The sequence below is a fragment of the Asparagus officinalis genome, chromosome 10 (genome assembly GCF_001876935.1).
Source record: "Asparagus officinalis chromosome 10, Aspof.V1, whole genome shotgun sequence".
NCBI classification, from domain to species: domain Eukaryota; kingdom Viridiplantae; phylum Streptophyta; class Magnoliopsida; order Asparagales; family Asparagaceae; genus Asparagus; species Asparagus officinalis.
The window spans coordinates 73,191,304-73,216,545 of NC_033803.1; the positions used below are offsets into that span (position 1 = coordinate 73,191,304).

At 46.1% G+C, this 25,242-nt stretch overlaps 1 long non-coding RNA gene across 2 annotated transcripts in view; it reads left to right on the forward strand.

The window, feature by feature from the left end:
• The window catches only part of LOC109826062, a 33,211-nt gene continuing 9,879 nt past the window's right edge, over positions 1,911 to 25,242 (forward strand). For both annotated transcript variants that reach the window (XR_002243184.1, XR_002243185.1), the window contains exons 1-2: positions 1,911 to 2,031; positions 2,144 to 2,240. This is a non-coding gene — a long non-coding RNA (uncharacterized LOC109826062). The remainder of the gene's footprint in view (positions 2,032 to 2,143; positions 2,241 to 25,242) is intronic.

Genomic DNA, 25,242 nt, shown 5'->3' on the forward strand with positions numbered 1-25,242 from the left:
ACGAAGTTCCCACTTTTGGGGTCTGGACACATTTTTCCCTTAAATTTATCATTAAATATATCTCAACTTTATTTTAAAGTAGAATAAGATAATTTAAAAAAAAATTGATAGATTTAGTAGCAAATTTAACAAATATTTATAGTTAAAGAGCTCTAAAATTAGCAAATAAGTATTATAGATAAACATTTGGATGAAAATTTTCACATTTGCATGATCAAAGGTACTAAACAACATCTTATCATAGTTATCTGCTAAAAAACAACAATATATAAGAAGTGGTATTTAGATGTCATTTAGCCTCTTTAAAAAAACCCAAGTTAAAGAGCTCCAAATTAATTTTCCCCGTCCCGTCGTTTTCGAAAGTTGATATCTTGATTCTTATCACAGTGTAGATAGGGGTCTATATTCATTTGTGCTATGCTTAATACTCTCCTGTCAAAGTCATCATTGTATCAAATCATGGAATCTATTTCAAAACGTGATAAGAAAAGTTTCATACCCCAGTTGAATACATAAGCAATGCATAATTAGAAGCACGTACGGTTAATAATATATATATAGCTCATGTGTCTTTTATTTTTTGGGTCCCAAAATACATGCGCTGAGCTCCCCTAACGTTCAAAGGTGCTAACAGACTTAAAGCCACATCACGCATCATGTCCTCTCGCTTGAAGAAGAACAAGTTGAACAACATGTTGATCACATGAGTCTCGAGGCTGGACCTGTGAAAGACACAGCATCCTCAGGATCAGAGTTCAATCATCGCAAAAGATCGAATGCATTAATTGTTCTAAACATTCACTGAAAGATCCATGCCAACACGAGAACCGATGGAGCCAACTGTGGTAAGGAGACAGCAATCCAGAGGGAAGTTTTCTGGAGACAAGGGGCCGGACTCTGCAAACAGTAGTACGTGAAGGTACGCACAACCTTCATTAGAACCATGCATCCAGACCTTTTACAAAAGATCTCGCTTTTAATTTGCAGGTTCGCCTCCAATCCCTCTAAAGCGGCGTCAGACATACATTTGATCATTTGACTCAGAGGCGATCTGCAGCCTCATTGTCTAAACAAGGTCCAGCGAAGAGACAATGTTGTCCATCATTCCCGGGAGTCCACTGCACGTCTGTGGCATTGCGAACAATGGAGACATGTTTTCCAATCAAATCAAACCTGCGTTATCACCCGATGTGAAAGTGAACCTCGTGCACCTGCACCACATGCATCTCCGTTAATTACCTTAATGTTGGAGGTTTCAATTAATCTGTGACGGAGTCATTCGCTGCAGAGTTGGCAATCAACAAATCAGCACTAGTGAATGCTTCAGCTTGCTGACCGGCATATATAATTAAGTTACCACATGGTTTAGGATTTCACTTGATTTGATTTTATTGCTTTAAGAACCAAAACCATTGCGACACATGTTACTGTAATAAGGATACACAAGACTTAGAAAATTTTAAAATAGTTTTGTGAAAGGACAAATTTTTAAAATAGTCCCGTTTAGGTACTTATTTGTAAAAAAAACGATCTATTTCGAAATAATTGCCAAATTCGATTCCAGTTTTCAGCTGAAACTGGGTCGAATTTGGCGAAAAAAAACTTAGAAAATTTTACGGGACTTGAAGTCCTGTGAAGTTTAATGTCCTAATTAACTTGCTTATGTGGGCTTAAACTTTACGAGACTTCAGATCCTCTGAAGTTTTCTAAGTTTTTCGCCAAATTCGACTCAGATTCAGCCACTTGGGCTACAATTGAGCCGAATTTGGTAATTATTTTCGAAATAGGTTATTTTTTGCAAATAAATTTCTAAAGAGGTCTAAAACGAAAGTTTGTCATTTGCGAAAACTAATGCTGTTTTACTGTGAAATTTACCTCAGAAAAAGTAATTAAACAAAAAAAAAAGAGCTTATTCGAAATAAAAAAGGGCAAAGGGGTTGATATACAAAAGGAATCCCTGATCAATGACGAGAGATTCCTCGGCCGTGGGTTCTCGACCTTGTTCCCCTGATCGTCTTTGTCTTCTCATTGGTACCTCAATTCTTCTACTTTTTATATTTTATTTTTATTTTACCTTTTAAATTACTTTCCATCTTCCAGTGTAAAACCCTAGTCTATTTTCTTTAAATTCCTGGATTTACAGGAAGCAGCCTCAGCGAAGCATGAAGAACTAGGGTTTGCCTTCCAAGGGGTTTCTTCGATTCTGCGGAATTTGGACAGATTTAGTTGAGTATTAAAAGGTACGCAGGTTCAAAACTAAAAAAATAAGGCTATGTTTTAATGGGCAGCTGGATCTTTCCCTCTTATGCTTGTATGATGATGTCTATTATTTACTTCTCTAGATGATGAAATATGTGAAATAATAACAGGGGTTTAATTAGTTATGTGGGTTTTGTGAAATCATAGTGGTAATGGGTTGAATTTATATATATATATATTTAGCCAACTGAGTTGAAAACTATGCAAGTAGAAAGCCAACCTACAAATACTCCCTCATAAGTCACGATGGCCACAGAATGTAGGCAGATTGGAAATTTTTACACAAAACAGTTGCTTTTACCTTTTGAGGTAAAAAAAATATACTACTCCAAGATCTAATGAGGAACAACACACTTTATGTGGTGGAATAAATGTGGGTCTTGCTCTGCAAAGACATCCAGCACTCAGCAGAGCATCAGACAAAGGACAATCACGGTGACGACGACCACTTAGAAGATTCATATATAGGGACCGGTTGTGCGTAATGGCTCTGTGCAAGGGCAAATGGAGTTCAATGATTTTCTAGTTAAGCCTGCCTTTACGTTTGACCGCACGCCATGAGCTAGCTAATACTTATCAGCCCCCGCACATAGACTGGACCTTCCTACTAGTAGATCTTACTGGTACCGTGTTGTGACAGGAGAACTGTATTAGTCGACGAAACTAATGATTAGATACCGATCCAGGTTTACATGATATTTACAATGCATTAGCAATTCTTGATGATAATTTGAGTACTCTTAGCAAATCACCTATTCTCAAAGTCCTGATGGGGCTCGCTTCTTTACGTAACGCAGAACAAGTTTAAGCAGTCGCTGGATCTCGCAGCAATGGAAGAGCTTCATTATTTTGTTGGTTAGTGTATTCCCTTGTAGGTAGGGAAAATTGCAATGAAGAGAATAAAGAAAATTTGACTTTGATTCCTTTGATCTCGGTTACAATTTGATTACAAAAGAGAGGAAAACGAATTTGGTTTTCCCCTTTGTTTAAAACTGGGTTCTTCTTGGCAGCGATGGAGTGCTTCATTCGATTGATTGCGTCGAACTTGCTCTCCGTTGACGATCCGGCCGTCTTTATCTCGTGGGAACGATGAACTTTCGTGGAAAGTTTTATGAATAACTCTAAATGAGTTTAAGAACTTTAAACGAGTTTGAACTCTGTGAATAGAGTTGTTGGAACCGAAAATTCGGTTAATGATCAAGCTGTTTTTTCTCTGTTGTCGAAGAATCCTCTCAGATTTGATCTTCTGAGTTTAATTCAAAAATCCTATCTCCAAGGATTTCGTTGCTGCTGAATCTCCAAGCCAGAGTGGTTTTCAACGAGCCAGTCAATAGCCTCTGATCTGAGCCCAGAAAATCCAATCCGACCCCTGTGGTTCAGATACCAAAAATCCAACCCACAACTCAGTTGAGTTTGTTGATATTTTATAGGGGGATAAGGGGTTGTAACTAACCCCTATATCCGCTCCTACGTGGGTGAAAATCCCTCAGAACGTGGGATAAACGGTTCTGAAACCGTTCGACTCGTGTTTGAACAAGTCAAACGCCCAATCTGGCGTTCAGAACCCAACTTCGTGTTCTTTGAATTGAGACGCGAAGTTGGGTGTTAGCTGAACACCATTGAACGCGAGGGTCGCTCACGTTTGGCTTGTGCATTGACGACGCGAGGGTCGCCGTTGGTTGAACACCATTGAACGCGAGGGTCGCTCACGTTTGGCTTGTGCATTGACGACGCGAGGGTCGCTGTTGGTTGAACACCATTGAACGCGAGGGTCGCTCACGTTTGGCTTGTGCATTGACGACGCGAGGGTCGCCTTCATTTCCAACTTGGTGACGCGGGGATGACATCCGCGTTTCAGAAGGAGCCATTTGACTTGTAACTTCTTCTGTAGAGCGTTGCAAGGACCGTTGTTCAATAATCCTAGCTTTAGCTGTTGTGGGGTGTGAAAGCCGTCAGATTGTAACTTTCACTGTAGATTGTGAAGACTGCTGCATAGAGTTTTCATCAATCGTCAGAAGTGTCGTTGAATTGTAACTCTTCTCGATCTATGTGAAAAGCCCTCCATTCGCAAATTTCGTTCACCGACCCGAAAACTATTTGATTGTAGCTTTCGTTGTAGGAGCTAGACGGGAATCAACATCCATAGTGTCTTAAAGACGGATATTTGCTCTCAGCTCTCTACCAAGCAACTCACCAACTAAGTCCAACCTTTTATTTCTGAAATCATCCCATTGCTCATCAACATCTCATGCTGTTGTCACAGCCATCAAGATCAATCATCTCAGAAGTGAGGTCGCGTTTGTGGCGATTGTGGAGTTGCGGATGTAGTGATTGGGAAGTCGTCTGCTTGTGACCTCCGTTGTCGGAGCTTGTTTGAATAAGCTATCTATTGTGATTTTTAGACAGCCTACAGAACCCCCTCCAAAGTTTCCGAAAGTTCGCGGTTAACTGGTACGAATTTTCGGAATACTTTGGATCCCAGAATTTGGTGGATTGATTGCTCTTTCCGCCTGATCGAGTCAGATGATTTCGCCGTTGTTGACTGTAATCTCACTGGAGTCGTTTGTTTCTTCCTGGCTTTGGTCGCCTTGGTAACCAAGAAATTACTGTCATAATGGTCCAAACATAGAGATCTCTTTTCTGTACTTGAGGATTGGAACGCGTGGGTGAACTTAGCGTTGACAAATTTGAACGCGTAGGTGAGCATCGCGTTTGGAAGCTGAATCAACTCGAACGCGAGGGTCGAGCTTGGGCGGGCTGATGGCCTCGAATCCCGTCCGTTAGGATTTGACAGCTCATAGCTGTCTATAAATAGACCGCTAGGGGTCAAATCAAGAGTCATTCGACTTTTCTTGAAAATTTAACGAAAAAATTTCGTTTTCTTCTCCGGTGGCAACTGCTCATCTTCTCCGACGAGATCTCATGGCACCCAAGAAGTCCTCCAAGTCCGACGTCACTTCTAAGCCTGATGCCGCCGTGGCTCGAGGATCTACACCGTCGGCGCCGACCGGTGGCGCCGCTGCTCAGGCGAATGTGACGCCCCAACTCCCCTTGATCGGTGGTGAGTACGACCTTCGTGGTCATTAAACTTGCTCCGGCAAGTTCTGATCTTGAAATTAACGAAGAAACTCGTTCCCATAATGCGGGGCTGGACCCCGTCGTTTAATCTTCTTGACGAGGGGTTTAACCTCCGCGTCTCAGATTTTTGACGCGAGGGTCGACCCACGCGTCTGAACTTTCTGACGCGAGGCTCGACCTTCGCGTCTGAGATTGTCTGACGCGGGGTTCGACCTTCGCGTCTGGGCTTGTTTGACGCGGGGTTCGACCTTCGCGTCTGAACTTGTCTGACGCGGGGTTCGACCTTCGCGTCTGTGCTTGTTTGACGCGGGGTTCAACCTTCGCGTCTGAACTTGTCTGACGCGGGGTTCGACCTTCGCGTCTGAACTTTGATTTTGAGTTGTCTAATTCTTTTCCTCTTTTTGCAGTACGCCATGCCAGCGAGCCTCTTCTTTTTCGCCATTATTTTGGACATGAAGGTGGTGCAGACATGAACTTAACCTTCAGCTCGCGATTAGAACTCCCGGTTTTTCGGATGAGGGAGAAGAGTCGCGTGGAACTGATCACCCAAGCTTCTCATGACACTCTCAGGACGTTGGTTTCGGACGCTCGACTTGAAAGCCCAAGCCGTAAGCCCATAACCAAACCTGGATATCTCTTCGGGGACTTTGTTGACTTCAACGCAAGCACTGCTTATGATGGGGACTATAAGTGGCTGCGGAGAGTTGATGACCGCAACCTTTTCTTGCCCAACATGGAGAGAATGTTCCCCATATCTTATTTCCAATGCGCTTCTGTCCCGAGGCGTATAGATTGGCCCCTGGTTAAGGATCAAGATGGGGTTGCTCTCGGAACTCTGACTTTCCATGGGGTCCTCACCGTTGGTTATAATCGGCAGGTGACAACTTTGCTGCCGAGTTTATTCGCTAAGGAGTATCCCCTTGGAGAAGTGCCCAGTCCGGCGAAAACCTTTGTTAAGAGGTTCTTGGAAAAGAAGGGAGAGTTCCCTGCACAAGGATTTAGAACTCCTGGCTGGGTTCATTCTCCAGCGGCGGGATGGTGGGCTCAGATGATCAAGTTTGTTCTGAAGGAATTGGAAGCTCCCCTCGCTCAAGCTGGACTGCTGGTTCCTGTGCGGGCTACTGAGCTTGGAATCGTCCAGAGCCACTTTCACTTTTTCTCTATACTGGAGAAGTATAACCCTGATAGTTGCACTTTCTTCACCCCTGTGGGGGAGTTAGGCTTCGCTCTTCACGAGATGCATGAAGTCTCGGGTCTTGTTCTCGGGGATTTGCCGTATGAAGAGTTTGTTCCGGGATCGGCGGAGCTCCAAATTTTAAAGAAGACCAGTCCGGAAATTTATGCCACTCTCTGGGAAGTCATGTGTCACTTCCACATTTGCATGCAGCTGACGGGGGTCCGTGGAGGCGGCATCAAGCAAGTGTCTTGGGCGGAATATTTATTCCATAACTTGACCACTAAAGGAGCTTCAGTGACCCGCTTGCCTGTCAGTACTTTGGAGGAGGTTCAGGCTCGAATCGACGACACTACCTCTCACTACACCAATGAGGCCAAAGAGGATGTTTTCCCGGCTCATACGGAGTTCGAGAGCTTCCATTATCAAGCTCTGATTCCGATTTCCGACACAGCGTTGCTAGCCGGATTCTTAATGCTGTGGCTCAAATGCTGTGTCATCCCTACTAGGCCGATCGATGCCCTTGCCGTTGAGGTGGTCTACCCAGCTGTCCTTTTGGCGCACGGGAGACCTGTGAGCCTCCTCAGTGCTATGGTGGGCTGTCTACAGTACGGACTGCGGGAGTTGGCCTCCGACTTTGTTGGTGTTACAGAAGTGGAGTCCGAGGGTCACAAGACTTTCAAAACTCCCAACCCCAGGGTGCCAATGCCATATACATATTTGATGGCTTGGTACGTGCTTCACTGTCCTCCTATAATGAGTGCAGCTTCTCCCCCGGGAGACTCATTCACCCCATTTGTGCAACGACTAGAGTCTGCGAAATGGGAAGGAGGTTACATGGTTAGGATCCGCCAAATCTTAGCACGTGACACTAACTTCCATATCTACCGCTGTTTCCCTGATTTCGAGGGCGGTGTCTATGGAGCAGAATATCAGGATACGGCAGGTCCTAATGGATTCACTCAGCTGAGCGGATGTGTTTTCCACTGGCTTTTATCTATCAGGCCAGGCTATCTGATCTTTCGGCAAGGCGTCAACTGTTTCGTCGAACCTTACCAACCCTACAGGTTCGCTCGCCAATTTGGGTATGATCAGTTGTATGTCGGGAACCCTCGTCCTCAACTCTCAGTTATAGCCAACTTATATGAAGGAGCCAGGGCCTGGTATTATTCTGTAGCGGGTTGTACCAAAGCCGTCTTCAAGCTTCCCCACAAAACTGCTAATTCCTATACCTCCATCAGCTTCTGCAATTGGTATTACGCTGCTTCTCAGACTCCCAACTATAACTTGAATACATCTTGCCTGAAAGACATTAGGCATATGTATAATTCAAGGAAGGGGTCCAAGACATCCCGCTTGAAAGGGATCGATGAGTTTCTGTCCATCGAGAATCAATCTGACGGACAAGAAGAGGAACAAGGAGCTGAGCCCGTTCCAGTGGAAGAACAACGAGCGGCTGATCCTCCCATGACAAGAGCAGTTTGGAAAAAAAAAATTTCTGCTGATGAAATCGGCCAATATGATAAACAGATTCGTCGGAAACTTCTGGTGGATTCTCCTCCCAAGGATCAGCCAAAATCCAAGTTGATGGCTGAGGCCATCAAAGCTGCTATAAATGAAGAACAACAGGAATCGTCCGTGGCGGGCCTGCCGCATAGAGCTGGCCTTCGTTCTCATGGGCCAGCTTTATCGGGCGAAGCCTCTTCTTACCATCCTCCCGAGGACCAAGAGGATGAATTATTGGAGGCAGACGCAGAATCTGCACCAGTGATGGACCTTCCCAGGTCTCCTGCCTTAGAACCAGGGGGTCTTGAAGAGAATCCATCCCCTTCTCCTTCAGCCTTAATGTCACGAGCTGATGACATGGTTCCTAGTCCTACGACGGGACTTATGAGAAGACCAACTGATGGTGCAGGTCTTGAGCCCTCAGCTGCTCAGGATGATGAGGAGCGAGTTGATTATGACGACTCCCCAACTGGTGATGCAGCTGATGAAGATAGAGGTGATGAGGACGCCGATGCTGGCAACATGTCAGGTGGTGGCGAGGATGACGATGAGCATGATTCCATCGATGACGTCACCACTTTTGACGATGACGCTCCTAAGGTCCCGTCTGATAAAGCATCAGGTTATACTCCTTTCTATCTTACCGGTAAGCTTGGTTTGTTTCGACTTCTTCCACATGCTTTTTCTGCGTTCCGACCGTTCTTTCGTGCAGGTTCACCTACTCCCGGGACTACTTCAGCTGCTCCTGCGCAAGTGTCGGCTCCTTTAGAAGAGCAACATTTACCTGGTTCTCCTACGGCGACTGTTCCGCCTGTAGCGTTGCATGAAACCAATGCCGCTACTCCTCCTCCGGAACAACAGCTCGTGCAGGTATCAGCCCCTATGCAAGAGCAACCCCTGCCTGACTCTTCTGTAGTAGCTACTTCACCAAAAGCGGTGATGAAGATCTCGCTCACCCCAACGGAGGCTGGGCCAAGCTCTTCTCAAGCGAAAGCATTGATGGCTTTGACCTCAAGTCCTTCGCATTTGAACCTTTCAATCGCCTCGGCAGCTTCGGCACCTGGATCGCCTGCTAGTCATCATCTTAACGCCTCAATCTCAGCTGCTGAAGGGGTATCTTCGGGTGCAATTGTCAGTCTCGCTAATGCACCTAAATTCCTTCAAATCTCCTTGGTGTATCTAAACAGTCTTGCGAAGACGGTAGTTGAGTCCCTGATGAATGGCCAAGGAACTTTGAACTCCTTTCGACCTCTGCTGGAAGCAGGCTTAAACGGGGTCAGGAGTGTGGGCGAAACTCAATGGTTCGAACGCTGCTCAGAGATTATCCTTCGTTTGGAGGAGAAATTACAACGCTTCGAGACCATGGGCCATAGTGACCTTCAGCCGCAAATTATGTCCACTTTGGCTAGTCTTCAGGTCGCTGAGGTGATACACCGAGAGACGCTAGAACGGGACTTAGCTGAAAAAGAGCGTCAGATTGCAGAGCTTCGTGAGCGTAACACTCGGAAGCGAGAAGAACTAGAACGCTCAACTGCTTCTATGAATTCGCTTCGGGACAGACTGGTTGAAGCTGAAGCCGAAGTCCTGCGATTGAAAGCTGAACTCTCCCGTGAAGAAGGCATTGTCAACATCCTTAGTACCCAGAATGCAACTGGTACTTTGGAATATCATACACAAGCTCAAGCTCTGGAAGACGCCAGAAAGGAAGTGGCGGCCATCATCATACCCAACGATGATGAACTCCGAGCAAAGGCTGAAGCTATGGTGCGAGCTAACCACGAGGCGGAGCTAGCTGAACTCAAGGCTCAACTCATCTCTTTTGATTTAATGCATGAGTGAGCTTGGCTTCTGTAATGTTCTTTTGACAAGAACAAAGTTTGTTTTGTATCACTTTCTTTTGGTTCTTGAATAAAAAGTGATATTGACTTCTCATTGTTTCTTGCATTTATCATTTTTTGATTTTAAATACAAGTCACGAGAAATGCCTGAGATGTATTCCTGACTTAGAATATACCTCCACAATGGTTCTGTTGCAGAGAACTCTCTTTATTATCATTTAAGACAACTCTAGAAAGTTTCAAACTGCTGAGGACGAATACTCCCATAATAGGGTTGACTAATAGAATTCTTCCTGTGTTATGTTTTGCTTTAAACACTGAAAGAAGTCTATAAATGCTAGAGGTGTAGTTTTAACTTAGCAAGAGAGATATTGCGATCGGAGCAATTTTGAAGACTTATCGTTCTATTGACGAGAAGCGATAAGTTGATTTTTGTCAGAGGTGTGATTTTAACGTGACAGAAGAAATATTGCGATCAGGGCAATTTTGAGGACTTATCGTTCTATTGACGAGAATCGATAAGTTGATTTTGTCAGAGGTGTGATTTTAACGTGACAGGAAGAAGTATTGCGATCAGGGCAATTTTGAGGACTTATCGTTCTATTGACGAGAATCGATAAGTTGATTTTTTGTCAGAGGTGTAATTTTAACGTGACATTTGTGGGGAAAGATTATTATAGCGTCTCGCTGGGGAGAACTGCTATGTGTTTTATCATCGGAGTGATGAGTTATAAGACTTGTGATTTGATCAAGATTTTGGGGGAGTATTACCCCACTGAGAACAAGTTATTTATTGCTCTGCTGAGGAGAGCAAATAAATCGACAATGAATTGGAGACTTATCATTCTATTTTTGAGAATCGATAAGTGGATTTTGGGGTGTCGTATTAACCCAATGAGAATTTGAATTCTGTTGAAGAGATACAGAGGTTTCGATTAACACTCTGTTAAGTAGGCTTACAAGTGCATATTCTTCATTTAGAAGAATTGCAACGCTGAGGTGACCCTCGCGTTTAATATTTGAAACGCGAGGCTCAGGCCTTGTGACGTTGGCTTGAGCTTTGCACTTGGGAAATTTGAACGCGGATGTGAGCTTCGCGTTTTGAAAGATGGTTGGGATTCATTCCTAGAATCCTGTGCCATCTTAACAGCTTGGCGGCTGTTATAAATAGACCTGAATGGTCACGTCAAAAGTCATTTGACTTTCAAAACTTTCGGCTATTTCCAAGAACGAGAATTCTCGTTTGATTTCGGTGAGATCTCCGACGGGCTTCGTCTCCCTCATTCAAAGGAATTTCCTCCGATCGACTGCATCAATGGCGCCTCGGAGAAGAGGTTCAAACTCCAAGAAAGTCGCCGGGGCGACCTCCGAAGTGCCGTCGGCTGAGGACGCCGGCGGCGCTCTTGTTCATGCGGGGACATCGTCATCGTCACCGCTGCTGCGGGGGCTTCCTTGTCGTGGTGAGTGCCAACCGAAATAACTTGCCTTGGCAAGTTCTCTGAAAACCCTAGATGGGTTCTTGATAACGAGGAAGATGACTCGTTTCAACTCAATGAAAACGCGGGGTTGGGATCCCATGTGGGTCTCGACCCTCGCGTTCAAGTTTTTCAACGCGAGGTTGACCTTCGCGTTTGAGACTTCTGACGCGAGGTTCGACCTTCGCGTTGGAGATTTCTGACGCGAGGTTCGACCTTCGCGTGGGATTTCTGACGCGAGGTTCGACCTTCGCGTTGGAGATTTCGACATGAGCCTTTAACCCTTTATGTTTCAGGCTATGTCTTTATGTTGATAGCTCGCCGCTAACTTCTGCTTTTGATTGTGCAGTACTTCTCCCAAACGTGCCACTTTCACAAGAGCATCATTTTGGGTACATCGGGGGACCTGACGCGAATGAAATATTCAGTCTTCAGAACCAAATTCCATTGTGTACTTTTCCTGATTCGGAAAGAGCGGAAATGATTAAATTCCCTCAATGCTCTACTCTCAGGATTTTGATAACTGACTTGGACTTGGAGACCCCTGTCGGCCGTGCCCAGTTTCCTAAACCAGCGTTCATATTTGGAGATCGCATACCAGCTAATGATCATCTCACATGTATGGAAGACTCAAAGCTGCTGCGGAGAGTTGATAATCGCTTTTTATTTCTCCCTAGCATGAAGAGGATGTACCCTCTCTCCTACTTTCTGAATGTGAGCTGCCGTCGGGGCTTGACCTTCGACATAGTAAAAGAGAAGGAGAATGTGTCGCTTGGATTTGGTCGGCGAGCTCGTACACAAATCGGAGGGCAACTAAAGGGGTTAAGACCTGGTTTGTTTGAGAAGAAGGAGCTGGTTCAGGAGATGCCACGTCCAGCGAACATCTTTATTCGCCAATTCCTTGCAACTCAGGGTGAATTCTCTACCCAGACGTTCAGATCCCCTGGATGGATCTGTTCCGGAGAAGGAGGTTGGTGGACCCGTATGGTTGACTTTGTTCTTGAAGAGCTTAAGGACTCGCTCACTCAATCGGGTCTCACAATTCCGGTGTTAGCTACACGACAGGGAGTCGTGCAGAGTCTTCATAATTTCTTCGCTATGTTGGAGAAATATAACCCTGACAGCTGCACATTCTTTACGCCTGCTGGAGAGTTAGGTTTTGCTCTTCATGAGATGCAGGCAGTGTCGGGGCTGTCGCTTGGAAAAATGCCCTACGAGGAGTTCATTCCCACCACCGAGGAACTTTCTCTACTGAAGGTGGCGCACCCGGAAATTTGTGCTACTTTCTGGGAGCTGATGTGCCACTTCCACATATGTGCCCAAGTCTTTGGGATGCGTGGAGGGGGCATTATGCATACCACGTGGGCAGACTACCTCTTTCAGAATTTAAACCAAAAAGATGTAGCCGTATACCGCGTTGCAGTTCTCTCTCTTAAGGATGCCAAAGCTCGAATTACGGCTTCCAGTGCTACCTATAAGACAGAGCATACCGAGGATGATTTTGAAGCTGGTGTCGAATTCGAAAATTTCCACTACCAAGCCACAGTTCCTATCTCTGACACGGCTCTGCTTGCAGGCTTCTTCATGATTTGGTTGAAGCGGTGCGTGGTACCGTCAAGACCGATAGAGGCAATATTAGCTGAGGTAGTGTACCCAGCTGTTTTGCTAGCGCATGGGAGACCTGTGAGCCTCCTTACTGCTATGGTTGGCTGTATTCAGAATGGCCTGAGGGTGTTGACTTCAGAACTCCTCAGTGCTTCGAGAGTCAAAGCCGCTAAGAAGAAAGCTGGAAAAGCTCCTCAACCACGTGTACCAGTGCCATACACATATTTAATGGCCTGGTTCGTGTTGCATTGCCCTTCATTAATGACGGGAGTGCATGAAGGGGATGATGCTTATACTCCCTTCGTACAAAGATTGGAGTCGGCCACGTGGACTAGTTCTTATATAGTCAGGGCTCGACAGCTTCTATCCCGGGAAGATAATTACCGGGTTTTCTGCTGTGCTCCTAACTTTGACGGGGCTGATGTTGAGGATGCTCGTTTCATGGATTTGCTCTTTGAAGGCTCGTCTTCTTTGGAAGAGGTACATTCAGCTGGCTTCTTATGATCAGGTTGGGCTACCCGGTCTATCGGTTGCGGGAGAAGTGCATAATTGAGCCTTACATGCCTTCTCGGTTCGCCAAACAGTTCGGATACGACCAACTCTATGTTGGCAATCCTAACCCGGCGTTAGCTCAGATTGGGAATTTATACGAAAGAGCTCGCGCATGGTACTTTTTCTCCGCCGGGGGAACCCATGCGCAATTCACTTTACCCCATTCACCCCCCGGCTGCTCTACTGTTATGGATTGCCGCCAGTGGTTGGCCGAAGCTTCTCGGATTCCGGAATATGACGTTTATACTTCATGTATAAACGAGATTCGGGAATTGTACCGTTCACGGAGTGGTTCTGCGAGTACTCGTCTACCAGGGATGGAAGAATACCTATCTTGTGAACAGGAAGCGACCGGAGCCGTTGAAGCTCCTAAAGACTTGTCCACCGTAGAACCTTCTGAAGAAAAGGTTCCTACGGGAATTGAAGAGGGAAAGCCAATTGATGATTCTCCTGAAGAAAAGACAACTGAGGAGATTCCTGCAGAAGAGTCCGTTCTTACACCTCGTTCTCTAAGATCGGGTAAGAAAGCTCTTTCTGCTGCTGAGCAAAGTGAGTATGACAGGAGAATCCGTAAGCGGATACCTGTCATGGCTAAGAATTCCAAGAGGGCCAAATTAATGGGGGATGCGATGAAGTCTGCGCTCGTCGAGCGTTTTACTGACGGAGAGGACGAAATGTTCCAATCGATCCCCTCAGTTCCTGAAGACGATAGGGCTGGAGAGGGTCATTCTTCTGAAGTTGCTCCAACACCTGTTCAGGATGATCATACGGATCTAATCTATCCAACTCTTCCTCCTCCACGCTCAGGAGCTCTGAAGAAATCAATTGATGAACTGGAACGTTGGATGCAAACAATTATTGGTATGATCAGTGTTGAGGGGGCTTCTCTTGAAGACTGTAAATCCATCTTGAGCCAATGTTTGGACGACATCAAGGCCAAAGGGGATGCATCCTGGACTGAGCACTGCCAGGGTGGGATCACTCTTTTGATGGCAGAATTGACAGCTTTCAGGGAGTTACAGCGCGCCAATTTAGATTCTGAAGTGGAGCCGGCTCTTTCCTTGGCGATAATCTCGAGAGCGCATCACCCGGGGAATCTTCGTAATGAACTATCTGATAAAAAGGCCCGTATATCAACTTTAAGGAAGCGACACTCTAAAGCATATGCTAAAATCAAACGTGTTGCTTCTGATATCCGTGATATTGAAGAGACTATCGCTCGATTAGAGGCCGAGTTGGACCAGAAGAAAGCTCAATTGGCCCACTATGAGGATGTCAGAAAAGAGCTTGAGCATAAAAGTGGCCAAATTTATACGAAATTTTGCCGTACACTCCACGCAGCTGAGCAGACTCGTAAAGACATTGTTGCTAGTCTTCCTCTTGAAGCAGAACTCAGGAAGGAGATCGAGGGACAAGTCCGAGCGGCTCACCGAGAGAAACTCTCTGCCTTCAAGTCTAGGCTAAAAACCCTCAAGTTAATGAAGCCTGATGTTTAGCTCTTGACATGTTTTTGATTAAGGAATTTTGTATCTTTTTCCTTTTGTGTTTGGATTAACAACATTGAATGAAAACGATATCACTTTTGCTCTTTATCGTCTCTTTTTGTTGAAATCTGGTTCAAGACAATAGAAAATAATGCAAATGTTATCGAAATTCCCTTTATTATTTATTTAGAATAATTCCATCAAATTACAATCGTCAGAGGTGTAGTGTTAACATGACGAAATACAAGATAGAATTACACTATAAATAGGCAACCCCCAGCCTGATTTGGTTGGGGTTTAGGGAGCTACATGATTTACGGAAAGTATCTCTTAAGGAATTTCCCATTAATTGGCATCATGAGCCTGTCTCCTTCTTGATTGATGAGGCGGTAAGCTCCGTTCGAATAGACTGATTCTATTACAAAGGGTCCTTCCCATTTAGGATTGAACTTCCCTTTGGTTTTGTGTGTCATCACCATGGGTCGTCTGTTGGCCAATACTAAATCGCCTTTCTTGAAGATCCGTCATTCACCAAGTCTTTCGTCCCAATCGCGTCGGCTCTTGGAAACAAACTTTTTGAGAAGCTTTACTATGATTTTGTCGAAGGCTTCTGCAAGACCGTTTGCTGGCGGATAATATGCCGTAGATGCAACACTTTGGATTCTGAATCTGTCATAGAATCTCTGGAACCCAAAGCTGACGAATTGTGTCCCGTTGTCGTGAACTATTCGCCTCGGGACTCCAAAACGGTAGACGACGTGATGTTTGATAAACTTGATCACGTTTGAAGTCTTGACTTCTTTCAACGGGATTGCCTCCGCCCATTTGGAGAAATAATCGGTCACGGCTAGAATGAACCGGTGTCCCTTGGATGTCGGAGGGGAAATCGGTCCGACGATATCCATACCCCACATTTCAAATGGCCAGGACGCCGACGTGGGGTGTAAGTTCCCCGGTGCTTGGTGGATAAAATCTCCATGAATTTGGCATGCGTGACAACGTTTAGCGTAGTCAACCGCGTCTGAAAACATCTTCGGCCAATAATAGCCGATGCGTCGGAGGCGATCTCCTAACTTAGCTCCAGGCTGATGAGCTCCGCACATTCCGCCGTGAGCTTCCTTGAGGGCCTCTTTTGCTTCTTTCCGGGAGAGACATCGAAGCAAAACTCCATCATGCGATTTACGATACAGGACTTGGGAGACTGTGTCGTAATAGAATCGGAGGGTCTTTCGTTTGATGGAGGCCGCTTCCTTAGGATCTTCTGGTAGAATTCCATACACGACATAGTCGATGTACGGGAATCGCCAATCCCTGGATTCAAACTCCATAGAAGTTGTACAGACTTCTCCTGTCGGTGTCTCGTCTGAGTTTTCTTCTGTAGAAATTTTAGAAAAGTATAGTTTCCGTCCCGCGACTGGAATCGTTGTTTCAGTCTTCGGTGGCAACGCTAATGAGGTTGCCAAGGAGGCTAAAGCATCTGCATAAGCATTCTGAGCTCGTGGTACATATTCGATAAAGAAACCTTCGAACTTTTGAGCCTGCTCTAGCACTGCGAAGTAATACGGGATCAAATCCTCATGACGTGCTTCATATTCTCCTCGGACTTGATTAACAATGAGCTGAGAGTCACCGTAAGCTTCAAGATGCTGAATACCTAGTTCTTCAGCAAATTGCATGCCTAATAGCAGAGCGTTATACTCGGCTACGTTGTTGGTGCAGGGTTCGATTAAGGAAAATCCCCTTGGGATTACATGGCCGTTTGGAGAGATTAGCACTACTCCTACTCCCGCGGTGATCGCTCCATGAGGATTTGCTCTGGATGCACCGTCGAAGAATAATTTCCACACTTGCGTAGCTTCTTGAGTAACACAAGTTTCGGCGACTTCGTCAGGTAATTCCTCATACAACTTAGATGTTCCCGATACTGGATGATCGGCTAAGAAGTCTGCCAGTGCTTGACCCTTGACCGCCTTTTGGGGCATGAACTGCATGTCGTACTGTGACAAGAGAATGGCCCATTTTGCAAGCCGGCAATTCAGAGATGATGGTTTCGTCATCAGAACTCTCAAATGATTTACTTTGGAGATGACGTGAATTGTCTGTCTAACTAGGTAATGTCGCATCTTTTGAATTGCGAATACCAAAGCGAGACATTCTTTTTCAACCGGATTGTACCGATGTTCGGCTCCCATCATAGTCTTGCTCAGATAATAGATGGCTTGCTCTTGACCTTGATCATTGTTCTGGGCCAACAAAGCTCCAAGAGAATGGTCCATGGCTCTCACATATAACAGGAATGGTTTTCCTGATATCGGGGCCACGAGAACTGGCGGTTGAGTGAGATATCTTTTAATCTCCTCGAATGCTCTTTGGCACTCTCCATCCCAAACAAAGGATACTCCTTTCTTCATGAGTTTAGAGAAAGGTTGGCAACGCCCTGAAAGATTTGAGATGAATCTTCGAATGTAGGCCAGTCTGCCCTGCAAACCTCTGAGCTCTTTGAGATTCTTCGGAGGTGGCATGTCTTGGATGGCACGCACTTTTTCCGGGTCAAGAGAGATTCCTTTGGATGTAACAATAAATCCCAGGAATTTTCCACTTGAAACTCCGAGAAATGATTTTGTCGGATTCATCTTCAGCTGATGTGCTCGCATGATTTCGAACATTGTCTTCAGATCTGCAAGATGATCGTCTTTGCATTGACTCTTTACCGCTATGTCATCAACGTAGCACTCGATTTTCTTCCGGAGGTGTTCGTGAAAGATCGTGTTCATTGCACGCTGATAAGTTGCACCTGCATTCTTCAGGCCGAAGGGCATCACTGTGTAGCAATACACCCCCAGTGGTGTTCTAAAAGCAGTATGTTTTTCATCGTCCGGGTGCATCTTGATCTGATTGTACCCAGAGAATCCGTCCATGAAAGACATCCTTTCATACCCGCAGGTGTTGTCAATCATAACATCCGTGATGGGGAGTGGGAATTCGTCTTTCGGACAGGCGGCATTAAGATCACGGAAATCGATACATATCCGGATCTTACCGTTCTTTTTGGGGACTGGAACAATGTTGGCCACCCAGTCAGGATGTTGTTCTTCCCTAACAAAACCTGAGTCTATAAGCTTTTTAACCTCTGACTCAATTGATTCCATGATCTCTGGACGAAACCTACGTTGTTGTTGTTTAACGGGTTTTGCGTCCGGATCAATGTTGAGACGGTGCATGGCAACCTTCGGGTCAAGGCCGGGCATATCTTCATAGTTCCAAGCGAAGACATCTATATATTCTCGGATGAGAGATATAAGGTCTTCTTTTTCGGATGACGACAAGTCTTCAGCTATGAATATGGGCTTAGGATCATGTTCATCTCCCATGTTGACCTGGATTAGTTTATCTTCAGTGGGCGGTTCACGTTGTTCGAAACGCATATCCCACAAGATATTGAGACGCTTGATCCAAGGATCATCGGTCGATTCTAATAATTCCTCGTCACCCCTTGTGTCTTCGTCTGGATGACTTGTTGAAACCATGTTCACAGTCAAGTTTTTAAAGAAGGGCCCAATGCTGACGTCGGACTCGTATGACGATATTCCGGATGACTGATCATGACGTAAGTAATTACTGATTTCGTTTTCCGAGACGGGGGGAGGTGTGACGTAACCCACGCCCCTTCCGGTTTTTTGATAATAATCCGGAGGTTTTCCTTCAGGAGTGAGAGACATCCGGATCGGTGTTCGTCTTCCCTTCCCGAAGTTCAGGCCCTGTTTCTCATTAAAATTATACCCCATTCGTTTCATTAAGTATTTAGAATTGGGTTCATGGTAATGGAATTGGGGAACTCCGTCGTCTTCCTCCGAACTTGCTCGTTTGAGTTGTTCGGGTTTGACTTTACCAAAACAGATCGGCTTCTGCCCTCTCCTTTTGGATGGGACTTTGAAGAAAGCCTTCTGTGCGTCCTCCACTTCTTCATCCGAAGCGAAAGATGACTGGATTGGTAAGGTGAGTGACGCCTCGGTGCACAGTACGTGCCATGGGTTGGTACCTGCACTAGAATCATTCTCTATTTGTTTATTGTTAAGAGAGACATCAGACAAGTACGCTAAAATGAAATCTTCATTAATGCACCACTCGCCCCCACTCGGTACATCATTATTACTCTCACCCTGACCCATTACATCAAAGTTTAACTCCCAAGGACAATCTTCATCGGGGTCTGGCTCGATGTCAGCTTCATTACCGCTGTCCACATCTTCTTTCTCTTGGGATTCCAAATAGAAGACGGAGTCGGTGTGGAAGTTTTCTACTCCTCGGAAGGGGTATTTTTCTGCGATCAAGGTTCTGACTTCGCCTTTGTCATTGGCATACTTCATAACCTGATGCAAAGTAGATGAGACAATGCGATTTGCATGTATCCATGGTCGTCCTAGCAAAAGGTTGTAGGACGTGTCCGCATCTATGATGTAGCATGCTACCTCAGACTTGAGATCTCCGATCTGGCATCTGAGTTTGATCTTTCCCAGGGGTCAGGTACTGTTTGCATTGAACCCGAAGATAGTAGTCTGGGTGGTGTGCAGTCGATGCATAGGAATCCCTAAGACCTGCATGATCCTGTAGGGCATGATGCTAAGCGCTGAGCCCGGGTCAATTTGAACACGACTGATTTCGGAGGATCCGATATATCCTGTGTAGTACAGTGGTCGGTCATGTTCGTGTTTGACCTGCATGTCTTCTTGTGTGAATGATATGCAGGGTAGACTTCTCGCCGCTTGCAAGCATTGAAGACAAGGTTGGTCTTCCGAAGCTTCGGGAGCTGGAGTGACTTGGGTGATGAAGCTCTCCGTATTCTTTAAAGCTTCAATCAGAGCTTCCTTGGTAGTTTTGGATAACCTTAGGAGCTCATATAAAGTGATTCTGGACAGTATGTTGGCCAACTGTGCCATAACATTGAACTGGAAAGGAGTACTTGATTCTCCAGCTTCTAGGTGGAGATTCCTGTGGAATCGGAGTTCTTTCTGCTTTCCTTTGTCCATTGGCTTTTTCGGCATAGAACCCCCAGCGTCTTGGGGCTGTTCCTCGACCTCTGGAGCATTTTGACCATAATCCCTTAGGTAAGCTTTCCCTGACCGAGTGCCAGGATTGCCTTCTGGGTATGCTGTTAGAACAATCCTCTCTTCTTCTGAATCAGTAAGAGGTCTGAGGTGGTCATCATTTTCAGTAATGGAGGGGCTAATCATGTTGGAAGACTTAGCCTTGCCTCCCTTCTTTTTGGACGAGGTGTTCGTCCACTGTTGATCTCCTAGCAGATCAGGATGGACCCACATGATTTCCCCTTTTGGGGTAGTGAGGGGCACCAACCCCCTGTCCTTCTGACTATGCAAGTCAGCATTCTTCAGACGTATTTCTCCCTTGCGAATGGGGACGACGCCGTCCGCCGTTACTACCGGGGGAAAATCACCGAATTGGACCGCTATCATCTTAGTTGATACGGTCTTCTGTTCCGGCTTCAAGGTGAGTACATTAGCATTCACCAGATTCTGCAAGATGTCTTTGAAGACATAGCACTTTTTGGTAGGATGTCCAAGGAATCCATGATAACGATAATAGTTGGGGTCATCCACTTTCCCTGCTTCATCCGGCTTCCTGATCTCAGGCAATTGCAGCTTGTTGTTCTTTCGAAGCAATTGGAATAATGTATCCACGTGCTCCTCTTTGAACGAATACTGCTTGGGCGCTCTTTGCTAATTTGGCGCCTTGCCTTGCTTATTCGGCAGTGGTACTCGCGTGTAGTCGGCCGCCAAGGTCTCCTTTCCCTTAGACCGCTGGGCGTTGTTCTGGTTGCGTTGCTGTTGCTGCTGCGGCTTGGGTTGTGGCACTTCTTCGGCTTTGACCCGCGCCACTATTTCTTCAGCTTGTTCTCCTTGTGAGACTAGTTGTCTCCAGGAGCGACATTCTGCCACCCCCATTTGAGCAAGGAGCTGGGTCTGCAGGTTGTGCCTGCAAGTTTCAACCAGAGTTGACTGTGTCATACCTGAGGGGCATCGTAATGCCATGCTGCGGAATCTCTCCACATAGGTTTTGATGGACTCTCCTTTCCTTTGCTTAGTGGCAAGAAGAGTTGGGACCGAGACCTCCGTGTCGTCCTCAAAGAATCTGGCCAAGAATAGCCTTTCCAGGTCTACCCATTTCTGGATAGATCCGGCAGGCAATTTCATGAACCATTCGAAGGCGACACCCTTAAGGGTACCGATGAACAGCCTGGTCAGGATGGCGTCGTTTGCTACTACATCCCCAGTTTGGGACTTGAAGTAGTAAATGTGCTGATTTGGCGATCCTGTACCATCGAACGGTTGTAAGGTAGGGGCCTTAAACTTCGGTGGGTAGGGAGCTGTATCCCACTCAGCAGGGTAAGGCCGCACAACTCCCTCTTCCCGGAGCTCGCTTCGGTTGGCGATTGCGTTAAGGCGAGCCTCCAGCTCATCCACCTTAGTAGATTGAGGGTGCAGTTCTTTCTCGATCTCCCTCTCACCCTCGGAAGAGGATCCCAGGTTGTGAGTCTCACGGTCTGAATATTCATGCACTCTTTGTTTTCCCTTCGAAGTTGTTCTCCGGGAAGACTCAGGTTTGTGGCCTTTTTCAGCAAGAAGCTGAGCCAACATATCCTTCAATTGGAGAAGTGTCTCCTGTTGCGCCTGGAGCATGACATGATGTTCGTCCACTCTTTTGGCGATGTCTTCGTGATTCCCTGACATGTAAGCGGAGACCTCGCGTGCTCCAACAGAGCTTGACGATTGAGATTCAGCTATTGCTGAATGTTCTTCACTTGTTGTAATGCCTTTGGCTAACTTTTGATAGTCAACCGGGCGAATAGCTCCTGTTCGAGTCCGAGTATTCTGATATACTCCTTCGAACTGGTCACAAATTTCTCTGACAGTCGAGTGATGACTCTCTTGTGACTCATCGGAATCAGTAGGCAAGGCTTTCCCTCGGCCGATCATGTTGATAGTGACCTGAGGGTATTCCGCTTCAACTGTCTTCTTTCTGTTGCGGCGTTGTCGTTTGGCAGGTCTAACGACATTCGTCAACCTGTCGAATACGGACTGCCGAGGTGTGGATGCACAACAAGGGCATTCTGATAAGACTGCCGAGATAAGCCTCTCACATTGACATGAGTGAGCTGCTTGTGCTGCTGATTTTCCTCTCGACAACAGTTTCCGCAGATCAGGAACTTGGGAGGAAACTTTCCCCGGGCTTGGAGGTGGAGTTGGAACCCCCTGCCCTTGGGTAGGTGAGATTGGTTCTTGTCGAACGTGAATTTTAAAGCCACGCTGACTTTTCTGAACCTGATGGACCTCTTGAAGATCGCGTTCCTGAAAAATAACGCGAGGGTCGCGTTGAGAGTTGTAAACACCAGGCCGAGGCCTGCGTTTAAATGATGAACCTGACCTCTGAGGGTCAAGTTTTGGTTGAACGCGCCCCTGAGGGTCGCGTTTGGTTGGTGAAACAGACTCCTGAGAGTCATGCTTCCTTTGAACGCGCACCTAAGGGTCGCGTTTAATTTGTGAAACAGACTCCTGAGAGTCATGCTTCGTTTGAACGCGCACCTGAGGGTCACGTTTAATTTGTGAAACAGACTCCTGAGAGTCATGTTCAATTGGAACGCGCCCCTGAGGGTCGCGTTTGGTTTTGGCAGCTCCCTTCTGAGGGCTACGTTTTGAATGAACAACGCGCCACTCAGGGTCGCGTTTGAGCTGTATCAGCCTAGGCTGATAGTTGGGCTCATTACCACGCAGTGAGCGTTCTTCTTTGGGGACGCCAAGTTCGGTTGGATCTTTAGAAACGCGATCTTCGCGTTGGGCCAACAATCGGCTTTCTCGTAAGTGTGCTCGTCGGATGGATCTTCTCCGTCGGCGAGCGGCGTTCTTTTTGGCTTGTTTCAAAGCCTTTGCAGCAACGTCATTGACGTTTACAGGACTCGTCTCCTCCAGAGTCCGTTTGTGGCCTGAAGCACGTCTTGCTGACGCGGAGGTGAGATTTTCCGCCATCAGAGCCAGTTTGAGTTCCTGGCCGAAGGAGAGGGCTTTCTTCGGCTCTTCAACAACAGAATTGATCTCCTTGGAGATCTTGCGGACACCATGCTTAGCCTTGGGGCTAAGCGATCCAGAGGATAGGGCTTCCTCGTATTTCGCCTGATCAAACTCTACGACGAGAGTTTCTACAGTCGTTCCCAAGAGGTGGACGTCGGACTGAGCCACCACTTCATCGTCGGAAAAGCTAGTCCCCAGCGGAGTCGCCATCTTTTGTTTGTTGGAAAAATTGTAAAGAAGAGAATAAAGAAAATGTGACTTTGATTCCTTTGATCTCGGTTACAATTTGATTACAAAAGAGAGGAAAACGAATTTGGTTTTCCCCTTTGTTTAAAACTGGGTTCTTCTTGGCAGCGATGGAGTGCTTCCTTCGATTGATTGCGTCGAACTTGCTCTCCGTTGACGATCCGACCGTCTTTATCTCGTGGGAACGATGAACTTTCGTGGAAAGTTTTATGAATAACTCTGAATGAGTTTAAGAACTCTGAACGAGTTTGAACTCTGTGAATAGAGTTGTTGGAACCGAAAATTCGGTTAATAATCAAGCTGTTTTTCTATCCTCTCAGATTTGATCTTCTGAGTTTAATTCAAAATTCCTATCTCCAAGGATTTCGTTGCTGCTGAATCTCCCAGCCAGAGTGGTTTTCAACGAGCCAGCCAATAGCCTCTGATCTGAGCCCAGAGAAAATCCAATCAACCCCTGTGGTTCAGATGCCAAAAATCCAACCCACAACTCAGTTGAGTTCGTTGAGTTTTTATAGGGGGATAAAGGGTTGTAACTGACCCCTATATCCGCTCCTACGTGGGCGAAAATCCCTCAGAACGTGAGATAAACGGTTTTGGAACCGTTCGACTTATGTTTGAGTGAGTCAAACGCCCAATCTGGCGTTCAGAACCTCAACTTCGTGTTCTTTGAATTGAGACGCGAAGTTGGGTGTTAGCTGAACACCATTGAACGCGAGGGTCGCTCACGTTTGGCTTGTGCATTGTCGACGCGAGGGTCGCTGTTGGTTGACGACGCGAGGGTCGCTATGGCTTGACGACGCGAGGGTCGCCGTGGCTTGACGACGCGAGGGTCGCCGTGGCTTGACGACGCGAGGGTCGCCTTCATTTCCAAAGTTATGACGCGGGGATGACACCCGCGTTTCAGAAGGAGTTAGCTGATTTGTAACTTCTTCTGTAGAGCGTTGCAAGGACCGTTGTTCAATAATCCTAGCTGCTCACGTTTGGCTTGTGCATTGATGACGCGAGGGTCGCTGTTGGTTGAACACCATTGAACGCGAGGGTCGCTCACGTTTGGCTTGTGCATTGACGACGCGAGGGTCGTCTTCATTTCCATATTGGTGACGCGGGGATGACATCCGCGTTTCAGAAGGAGCCATTTGACTTGTAACTTCTTCTGTAGAGCGTTGCAAGGACCGTCGTTCAGTAATCCTAGCTTTAGCTGTTGTGGAGTGTGAAAGTCGTCAGATTGTAACTTTCACTGTAGATTGTGAAGACTGCTGAACAGAGTTTTCATCAATCGTCAGAAGTTTCGTTAAATTGTAACTCTTCCCCATTTGACTTGTAACTTCTTCTGTAGAGCGTTGCAAGGACCGTTGTTCAGTAATCCTGGCTTTTAGCTGTTGTGGAGTGTGAAAGTCGTCAGATTGTAACTTTCACTGTAGATTGTGAAGACTGCTGAATAGAGTTTTCATCCGTCGTCGGAAGTGTCGTTGAATTGTAACTCTTCTCGATCTATGTGAAAAGCCCTCTATTCGCAACTTTCGATTATCGACCCGAAAGCTATTTGATTGTAGCTTTCGTTGTAGGAGCTAGACGGGAATCAACATCCATAGTGTCTTAAAGACGGATATTTGCCCTCAGCTCTCTACCAAGCAACTCACCAACTAAGTCCAACCTTTTATTTCTGAAATCATCCCATTGCTCATCAACATCTCATGCTGTTGTCACAGCCATCAAGATCAATCATTTCAGAAGTGAGGTCGCGTTTGTGGCGATTGTGGAGTTGCGGATGTAGTGATTGGAAAGTCGTCTGCTTGTGACCTCCGTTGTCGGAGCTTGTTTGAATAAGCTATCTATTGTGATTTTTAGACAGCCTACATCCCTGTGTCAAATTTCTTCACTTTAATGGAGGAATGATAGATTGCCTTTATTGGAGGAATGATAGAGCTAGCAGGACTCGAATAT